This window comes from Cavia porcellus, unplaced genomic scaffold (assembly GCF_034190915.1).
Source record: "Cavia porcellus strain 051 isolate PalLab524CR breed Dunkin Hartley unplaced genomic scaffold, mCavPor4.1 scaffold_7, whole genome shotgun sequence".
NCBI lineage: Eukaryota > Metazoa > Chordata > Mammalia > Rodentia > Caviidae > Cavia > Cavia porcellus.
The window spans coordinates 70,057,659-70,066,612 of record NW_026947490.1 but is presented as its reverse complement, the minus strand read 5'-3'; the positions used below and the strand labels follow the sequence as shown (position 1 = coordinate 70,066,612).

Below are 8,954 nucleotides of genomic sequence, written 5' to 3'. Positions count from 1 at the left end.
GGTCATCACTCTACTACTCAAGAATATTTAACATCAAATGATTTGATTTTCGGGCTATTTTTATAAAGCTATAATGTTACAACTAAAAATGTATTTTCAGTGTGGTTTTTCTTAGTGGGCATTGTAAAAATGTAACTTGTCCCCTCCCCAAAGTGCAGGAATATGATCATTGCATTGCTGCAGCCTGTTAAGGGCCAAGTACAGAAAAACAGTTTGCTGTCAGTGACAGAGACCTATTGTACATTATGCTGACTGTGATTAATAAAAACATTGTATAATGGGAAGCTATTTAGAGAAATTTTAAGTGTTCTAACCACAAAAGGAAAGCATAGGCCTGTGAAGTAATACATATTAAGTAGCTTGATTTAATCATTCGGCAATAAATATATTTGTCAAAACAGTGTACACATTGAATATGTGAAATTCTTGTCAATTTAAAAAAATTAACAGAGGTGACACTGGCAAAGCAATTTGCATGATTACTTCTTCACAATTTGATTTACTGAAGTATTTTCCTCAAATAAGTTATTTACGTGCTGTGAGGTTTTGATATGTGTATACACTGATGCATAGTAAACATTACTACAGCCTAGCTAATGAACATTTCCCTCATCACAATTCCTTTTCTGTGATGGGAACACGGGAGATCTGCTCTACTGACAAATTTTGAGTACATGGTGTATTGCTATGGATTTCAGGATGTTTTTAAGCTTCTTCTCCCAAGGGAGGAGAGAGGAGTCAAGCTACCTCACAGGAGATGGATGACCTGTGGGTGCCTTACCTGCTCTGTGGGGTTCAGATGGTCACAGGAGCAGGGGCTGAAGAGGAAGAGGATTGCCAACAAGAGCACAGCATCTGCCAGGCTGATCAGGGCTCTCCAGGATAGGATGGCATCTTGCAGGGAACAGTGCACTGCCCATCCTGTAGTGTATGATCTTTTATCTGGATGAAAGAAGAGTAATGTTAGCTTCTGCTGTGTCTTTGCCTTGTTTATAGTCAGCCAAAATGTCTATACCATTCATCCTACCAGTATCAAATAATTTCCAGCTGCACTGGTATTTTTGAAGTTATGTGGTCTGTTGTTTTGGAAACACTCTATCAAATTGCTGGTACTGAGATTCTTGTCTACAGGTACACTGTTGGAGAGAATGCCAAGATCGCAAAAGCTCTGTTAATATCCTGCCTCCTGGGCTGTGTTCTTAGGTTTATGCTTAATGTGCTAACACATGTAGAACGTAAACCTTAATCTACACTATTTAAATTTGTAAGAGAAATTCTTTACTTTTATTCCTTCTCTAAAGGCATTAAGAAAATAATGTCTAATACATTTGTTTCTTTTCATGGGAAAATCACCAAGTTTGTGCATAAACTCTAGCAGGAGACTGTGAGTTGGAGGCTATGGGATCTGAGCCTTAAGGTTTTGAGCCTTAGAAATTTTTCTTTGCTGTTAGTATTATTTCACAATAGGGTTGGAATGAAGTATAAAAACCAAGACTTTAAACTCTAAGATTTAAGCAACACGACCAAGGTGCTCTGAGAGATTTTGGTGTAACTAAATTTACAGTCTGGGTTTCCTGAACCTGGGAATGTTCCCTCCACGGGATCCTCTTGTCACAGGTACACTTGCTCAGTGGGGAAGCAGGCTCAAGATCCAGGCTTTTACCGAGAAAGAAAAATGTGAATCTCAGAAAGGAAAACTAGTCTCCCTGTTATCTGAAGGAAGGATCAGATATTCCAGGTATAGCTGAAAACTGTGCTGTGTCCCTGAAAAGGTATTAGTGTGTTATGGGACATGCTATTGCACACCTGTAATCCCAGCTCTTGGAAGGCTGAGGCAGGAAGATCATCGTAAGTTCAAGGACAGCCTGCACTATGTAGCTAGTCTCAAAAAATAAATAGATAAATACATAAGGAAATAAATAAATACTGGTGTAAAAGACACACTGATGTTAGTTTTCTGCAGAACACTCCCCTTTGTTTTTCACACACTGAATCCATCATTCTTGTCACTTTTTGAAGCTGTTCTGAAAGTCCTCTTTCATGAGTGCCTTTAGCTTCACTGTCATGGTTGCTTTGTTGTCTCGAATCAACTCAAAATATTCACTCTTTCATGGTCATTTTGACTTTAGGTGAGAGTCCAAAGCCAGACGTTGCCATGCCCATTGACTAAGGTAGACAAGGATGTATCACAAGGCAGCTTTCCGCTGGATGGTACTGAGCAGTAGTAAGCACTCTTTCTCATCACAAGCCATAAAGGCTCCTCTTAGAGAGGACTCCAGATCTGCCTTGGAAAGCGTCACCAATGATGGGATATGTGTGTTTGAAGTGAGAAGGAGAATTCTGAGGGAGATTAATGGAGAAGGAGAATTCTGAGGGAGATTAATGGCACTGTGTCTTTTATTGTAATTTTTTAAAAAATGTAAATATTCATCAGGGTTTCAAATAACCCTTTGTATGGTCTTTCTTTTTTAGTTAATTGATACAACTGTCAATAAGCTCTTCTTTAATTATTTCAGAGTATTATTCTTGTCAAAACAGAAGAGAATAGAAAGTAGGTCAGAGGCAAGGGGGGAGTAGCTGCTGAAATGTCTCTTTCCATGTTTCTGACCTCAGGTGCTCTCACTAAAAGAATAGATTCTTAGGGTAACTTAACTGTGTGTCTGTTGATGATCCATCAGGAATCAAAAGTTATGCTGTGAACTGAACTGTGTCCCCCTAAAATTTGCTTGCTGAAGCCTGAGCCCCCAGTGTCAATATATTTGAAGATAGGGCTTCCCTGGAGACAGTACAGGTGCAGTGAGATCCTGCAAGGAGGATTCAAATGATGTCAACCTCTTATTCTCACCTCAAACATTTTATTTTTCTTATCCCTGCATGGACAGGGTGAGGCCTTGTACACACAGAAACATCTCTATCTCCCTCATCTAGTGAGGACTCAGTGACAGGGACTAACTGAAACCCAGGAGTGAAGTCTTTATAAGAACTCATCCAAGCTGGCACCCTGATGTTGGACTTCCAGGATTTAGAGCTGTGACAATTAATTTCTATGGTTTTAGCCACCAAGTCTGTGGTTTTTGTTAGGGTGATCCAGGCTTGCCAAGTCAGGCTGCAGGAAGAAAGTGGTGCTGCTCTGTTCTTCTCTAGGGGCTCCAGCTGTACCCTCTGGAGGTAACCCTCAAAAGAGAGAGGACTTTTCTATTCAGGCATATATGGACTTGTGATTACTTCTGTTTTGCTTTATTATTCTTTATCACATCTGGGACAAGTACAAAAGAATTGTAAAAAAGATTCCTTAAGGCCATCTTTAGAAGATCCTCAACAAGTACTATACTTTTTATTCACCACCTAATTTATGTTAGTTACTATGCTACTGACTTTCCATCATTATTTTATTTTTACCTTTATAACTTTTAGAAACCAACACTCAAGGTAAGTTAATGTTCTTGTTAGCAATGGAATAATCAAACCAAAATTTGTGTAAATTAGAAACTATGGATCTTTCCACGACCACATGCTTTGCTTGTTAGAATTCTTTACCTGCTGTCTCTAAGCCTTTAAGCTGCTTCCTCCTATGAATGATCCTGAGAAAATGATGGGGATTTATCATACTTGTTTTAGTAGTCACAGTAATTAAACAAATGTGGTAAATTTACTGTGGAAGGTTATGGACTCTGACACCTTTGGTATTGTGCACTCTCCCCTCCTTGAAAGGCCCCTTTCCTTGGTTTTTGTGGTATTGGTTTATCCTGGATGTGTTTTGGTTTAACTCCTGCTTCCTTATCCCTGCATGGACACCCTTTCCTCCATATGAACTTTAGTGGCATTGATATACCTCAAATGATGTCAGCCCCTTATTCTCACCCCAAACATTTTATTTTTTGTAAATCTCATAGCTTACAAACCTTCCTCTTTTTGCTACCATTCATATTTTTAAACTTTTCAAATACCTTTTATTTACTTTCATTTCTGTTCTCAAGTTTCTTATGAGCATCAATCCACGTGTCCAAATATCTGCTAGATGTCTGAGTATCTGACAGGTATTTCATTTTATTTTATTTATTTTTTTCTCATTAAACTTATTTTAATGGGTCTTAAAATTCTGTGACTGATTTTTGATCAACTTGTTTTGATTAAAAAGTGTTGGTTTTAAAAATTAATCAAAATTCACACACACACACAAACACCCAGACAGTCCATAAACCATTCTCCTTTTTTCTGAAGGTTTTATAATGCATTATTGTTATTCACAGTCTTTCACTATTAAATTTAAATGATCAATTGGGAGAAGCAGTTCTGAGACTGATCTTCCACTACAAATTAAAACTTGTGGGGGCAGGTGCTATGAGTAATATTCATTTAGCCTTCTGAGCTTTCTGGGCAGACTTGGTGACCTTGCCAGCTCCAGCAACTTCCTTGTCCATTGCTTTGATGTCACACAACAGCTGTCTGTCTCATCACAAACAGCAAAACCACTTAGAGATGGGGAGTGAGAGAAGCTCTCAACACACATGGGATTGTCTGTCCACAATGGTAATATCATCAGATTTCAAATGTATGGACTTCTCCCAGGACCAGTGATCCATCTGTTCTTTCAGCTCAACAAACTTGCAAGCAATATGAACTGTTTGACAATCCAGTAAGGGGAAGAGCTAGCACCAATTTGGCTGGGATAAGCCCCTGAGCAGTAAAACCAGCTGCTTCCATCATTGGGGCATTTTTGCTGTCTCTAGCAACTTTTCCAAGATGAACATCTTTGATAAACATGTTATTGACATTGACGCCCACATTGTCCCCTGGAAGAGCTTCACTCAAAGCTTTATGGTGAATTTCAGCAGACTTTCCTTCAGTTGTGACATTGACTGGAGTGAAGGTGACCACCATGCCTGGTTTGAGACTGCCAGTCTCCACTCATCCCACAGGGATAGTACCAATAACACCCATTTTATAGTGAGGAAGCCTCAAAGGGTTTTCAGCTGGATGAGTGGGTAGAAGGATGCAATCCAAAGCTTTAAGCACTGTGGTTCCACTGGTGTTGCCATGTTTATGAGTGACCTTCCATCCCTTGAACCTAGGCATAATCGCACTTGGCTCCAGCATATTGTTACCATTCTAACTAGAAATTGGCACAAACACTGCAATGTGAGAGTTGTAGCCAATTTTCTTAATGGAGGTGCTGACTTTCTTAACAATTTCCTCATATCTCTTCTGGATGTAGGGTAGCTCAATGGAATCCATTTTGTTAACACAATTAATTGTTTCACACTCAGCATGTAAGTTGGAAGTGCATGCTCATGGATCTGCCTGTTCTAGGAGATCAACTTTGACTTCACCAACCAACACCAGCAACAACAATCAGGACAGCAGAGTTAGCTGGAAGTATGTCTGTGATCATGTTTTTGATAAAGTATCTGTTTCCAGGGATAGTCATGTAATACTTGTAGGTCTCAAATTTCCTCAGGGGGATGCCAATGGTGATACCATGATCATGCTCAGCTTTCAGTTTATCCAAGACCCAGGCATACTTGAGGGAACTCTTCCCCATGTCAGCAGTCTCCTCCTCAAATTTTTCAATGGTTATTTTATGGATGCCACCACCTTTGTAGATCAGATGGCCATTAGTGGTGGATTTGCCAGAATCCAGGTGTCCAATGATGATATTAATGTGAGTCTTTCCTTTGCCATGTTGGCTTTGATTTGGTGGTAGTTTTCACTACACCTGTGCTTTCAAAGCAAATGTGTTACAGAAAGGTTCTGACAAGTATTTTAAACCAAAAAATTTAAATAACTGGGTTGTGATTTTTACTTATTGAATAATTCTTCTCAAGCCTCTTCACTTTTTAACTCAGAAATACCAACATCGTCCTATTCATCTGTGTCAGAAAGATGGAATCAGACTCAGTTTTTTCTTCTACCCTTTTTCCATGTCCAATAAATTGTCCAATAAATAAATTGCTCTTCTCCTTCCCTATTGCAACTGGTCTAGTCCATAGTCTCCTCAGTGTTTGCTTGCATTAACATTCAGAGTCACTTACCTGCCTTCCTTCTTTGTGTTTCCAAAATAGAAGAATGAGTTCTGTGAAACAATGTAAGTTTAGAATAGGAGAATTTACTGAAAGAGAGACACCTTCTGAGAGAGATAGAAGGGGACCTGCAAAGTAGGTTGCCAACAAGCCTATTTTTCAAAAGTAGTTTATGTTGCGTTCTAACTAAAATGCCATCATCTTGTTCTGCATGCATCATTACCCTGGTAACTCTGTGCTCTGTTTCAACCTTTGGCCCCCTTTGTGAAAGACAATTGCTCCTGCAATCAGTCCCTCCAGTTACCTATATTCTGTCTCAACCTTTGTCTCCCTTTTGTGAAAGACAGTTGTTCCTGGAATTAGCTGACCACAAATTGCCAAGCTCCTGTAAATAAGGAACTCATTGACCACCAGCTGCAAAAATTTCCACAAGGCAACTGACTAAGCAAGAAACTCTGTCCGCAAATCAAATAGGGAACAAAAAGCCTTCCTCACCCTTACCCTCTCCTACCCCTGATTTGAGGTTTTTTCCTTTATAAGCCTCCCAAAAATCTAACCTACTTGCACAGCTTTGAAAACTCCATCACACTGTGCCACTGGGTACCAGCTTAAATAAAGTGTTATATTGTAGCACTTCCATACTGTTCTGTATGCACTGTCACCCTGATAACCTGTTTGCTGTGTTAACCTTTGTTCCCTTTGTGAAGGACAATTGTTCCTGGAATCAGTCGACCTTGATTCCTCTCGACTTTTGTTCCCCTTTTGTGAAAGATAGTTGATCCTAAAATTAGTAAACAAAGGACTGTAAATTCTTGTAAAGAAAGAAATGGCTGACCACCAGCTGTGAAACTTCTCTGCCTACAAGCAAAGGGAAACAAAGGTCTTCTTCATTCCTTAGCTGACCAAAGACTGTAAATTCCTGTTAAACTTCTCTGTCCTCAAGCAAAAGGAAACACAGGTCTTCTTCATTCACTTTGTGATTGTTCTTTCTATAAAGTCTATCAAAATTTTAAGCCAGTTACACTTTTGCAAACTCCAACTGCACTGTGTGGCTGGTGCCACCTTAAATAAAAGTGCTCTTTTTTCTTTAAAAAGACATCTTGCCCCATTTTTGGACTACATTTTGGGGTCTCATTTTTGGGGTACAACACAAAGCACTTCTTTTGCTTTTAAAAATGGCTTGCCCCAGTTTTTGGACAGCATTTTGTGGTCTCATTTTAGGGGTACAATAGTTTATAGAGCAAAATCACAAAATGTGTACAAAATCACAAACTGAGCACAATGGAGACAAAACTATGGTCAACCAATAAGATTGTAATTATAGTCACTTAGATAATATTGATTCTATGAGAAAGTAAGTAGCGTTGGAAGTGTGCACAGAAAGAACAAAGATTTTGTTTTTTGGAAGAAATTAGTCAGGAAATCCTGATCCCCCACCTGGGTGCCTGATCCCTAATTAGAATATTGGTCATTATTGTTTATTCCTCGGGGAGCATGCAGGTAATTCCATCTTTAATTCCATCTTTGAAGACTCAAGCACAGGAGAACAATGATCTTCCCCATTCCTATTCCCCTATTTTATGTTTTTTCCCTATAAAAGTCTGCCCAAATTTTAACCCAGTTACATAGCTTTGCAAACTCCAACTGCACTGTGCCACTGGTGCCAGCTTAAATAAAATGCTCCTTTTTCTTTAAAAAGACGTCTTACTCCACTTTTTGGACAACATTTTGGAGTCTCGTTTTTGGGGTACAATAGCCTGTGGCTCTTTTCATCAAGTTTTTTCTTGTATGGAGGCTCCCAGAATCTGATTGGGGCTCCTGGATTGTCTTCTACCTTAACCTAGGACCTCTTCTGGCCTTCCTACCTTTTCCTGTCCTTTGGTAGAGGGTAAAATTATGGGTGGGGTTTGTAAAGATAAGTTACTTATGATGCAGGATTAAGTAAAGGAAGTTTGTGATTATTATGTTAATCTGCTACCTGGGACCTACCTAGACCTAATTTCACTGCCTTTGTCTTCCTAATTTGAGTCTAGCTGCCTTTGTCTTCCTAATTGCTCAAGTCCAGCTGCCTTTGTGAATTCCTTGACTTTTGTTCTTTTAAGTCAGGCTGCAGAGGTCAGAGTTGTTTTTTAATTTTTTCATACAGCTCAATGAGGCTTCTGCCCTGTCTTTTATCTTCCTACAACCTATTCCTGCACTAAGAAGTGTTCATTAAATCAAATCACTGCAGATATTCCAGGTCAAGTACTCACAACCTTCAGTTTCAATATCTTGTAGGGTTGTTATGACGTGCTCAATAAATTTACCAATGGGACACTGAGTTTTCAGAAACAAGTGAGGTTTATTTCAAACTGCAGTGGTCAGTCAGCTTTTGCCATTGAAACTCCTGGTTCCTGGCTGATAGCACCAATTATCTTGTTCCCTTCTGTGTATACCCCTGTATAAGTTCACAAGGTCAGTGGTTTCCATGGATACCACCTTTGCAGCACTATCATTGCTTTGGAATGTTAAAAAGGTTTTCTAACACATCTGGTTAATTGGCACACAGAATGTGGGTGCCAGGCAGTTTGGTTCCTTGAGACAAACCTGGTTGTTTCCCTTCCCATATATTTTATGGCCAATTAAGGGAGAAGAGGAGGCTTTTGGGGGATATGGCCAAAGTTCACTTGCTGTTTGAGGTCAAACTACTAAGTAGACATCTGAACTATCATGTAGAGGCCAAAAAATGAGTGAAATTTTCAAGACCAGGGCTTGAGAAATTTTAGAAGGAAAAAAGGCAGAGAAAAGAAAATAAATAGAGAGGGTTACAAATGTCCTCATCGGATAAATACAAATTTTATGAATAGCTATATACTTTGCATAATTCTAACCATTTTAAGTAGATATAGTCTTAAAAATATAGTAAGTTACTGTACTATGAAAATCTAGAACTGC

The 8,954-nt window shown here is 39.1% G+C and overlaps 1 pseudogene; it reads right to left on the bottom strand.

Moving 5' to 3' along the window:
* Window positions 1-4,352: 4,352 nt before the first annotated feature.
* Window positions 4,353-5,674, bottom strand: LOC100732520 (elongation factor 1-alpha 1-like; annotated as a pseudogene).
* Between the last annotated feature and the right edge of the window lie 3,280 nt (window positions 5,675-8,954).